The sequence below is a fragment of the Notolepis coatsorum genome (genome assembly GCF_963971535.1).
Source record: "Notolepis coatsorum genome assembly, contig: SCAFFOLD_196, whole genome shotgun sequence".
Classification (NCBI taxonomy): domain Eukaryota; kingdom Metazoa; phylum Chordata; class Actinopteri; order Aulopiformes; family Paralepididae; genus Notolepis; species Notolepis coatsorum.
This window is the reverse complement of record NW_028170497.1, coordinates 69226-71000: the sequence shown is the minus strand read 5'-3', so window position 1 is coordinate 71000 and position 1775 is coordinate 69226.

Below are 1775 nucleotides of genomic sequence, written 5' to 3'. Positions count from 1 at the left end.
AAACACTATGCAACAACCATCAAATGCACACAGCACACACACCCACACGCACACACTCACTCAAACAAACAACACACTGCAGCACCCACTCTCCACACTTTAGATCACACAAACACACTTTACACTTTATATTTATTGATAAAGGATTTGCACTACAACTCGTACACCTACTGTAAATTGTACCTAAATTGCACCTCATCCCATTTCTGCCTTGCACTATATAGTATTGTATATTAGTACACTGCACAGTATTGTATATTATATGGTAACTCAGTTACGTCTATTCTGCATCGAACATTGTACATATGTCTAAACTGAACACTGTGACCTCATTTTTTTTACTTCTAATTTTACTATGTTATTTTATTTCATACTTATCTTGTCTTGCACAGTCTCTGGAGCGTAACAGTAAGAAGCATTTTGTATAAAAGTATTCTGTACTTCTGTATGACAACTATTAAAGAAACTTGAAACTTGAAACTTGACCGTAGCAGACTACAAAGAGTGACACGTTCAGCCGAACGCACAATTGGAGGGGGGCTTCCCACCCTCCAGAACATTTACAACAAGCGGTGCAGGGGGAAGGCGAAGAGAATCATCAAGGACTCCAGCCACCCGAACAACTGCCTCTTTGAACTGCTGTGGTCAGGCAAGCGATACCGGAGTCTTAAGGCGAGCACAGAAAGACTCAGAAGAAGCTTCTATCCCCAGGCCATCATGCTGCTCAACGAACAATAAACACTATGCAACAACCATCAATTGCACATAGCACACACACCCACACGCACACACTCACTTAAACAAACAACACACTGCAGCACCCACTCTCCACACTTTAGATCACACAAACACACTTTATATTTATTGATAAAGGATTTGCACTACAACTCATACACCTACTGTAAATTGTACCTAAATTGTACCTCATCCCATTTCTGCTTTGCACTATATAGTATTGTATATTAGTACACTGTTGCATAGTATATTGTTATATGGTAACTCAGTTACGTCTATTATGCATCGAACATTGTACATATATGTCTATACTGAACACTGTGACCTAATTTTTTACTTCTAATTTACATGCTATACTATGTTATTTTATTTCATACTTATCTTGTCTTGCACAGTCTCTGGAGCATAACAGTAAGAAGCATTTTGTATAAAAGTATTCTGTACTTCTGTATGACAACTATTAAAGAAACTTGAAACTTGAACTTGAACATACCCTAACAATAACAGAAGTTTTCGGGTTTCCTGATTCGCTGAGCTCTTCCATTTCTCCCGCCTCCTAATGCCCCCCTCAAGTCGTAAATCAATACTTACCAGGGTTTTGACAGGAGTTTTCGACTTCCCTGATTCCCTGAGCTCATCCTCCTCCTCCTGTGACTGTCACAGCGATGGGACCCAGTTTGACAGAGGGATATTCAGTCTACTTTGACAGTCCTACTTTGACAGCCTTCAGAGGGGAATCACACACATTGGAAACACATATTTTCTGAACATAGACACATTGTATTTTTTCTAGTGCTGTCAAACGATTAAAATATTTAACTCGATTAATCGCATGATTGTCCAAAGTTAACTCGCGATTAATCGCAATTTAATCGCGTTTATTTTTTTTTACCATAAACTGATATTTTTCAAGTTTTAATACTCTTATATCAACATGAGTCGACAAATGCTTGCTTTATGCAAAAAATGCATTGTTTATTTATTGCCACAATAGAAATACTGTCCAGAATCTTCAAGTAACTTATTATGTGCAAACTGCA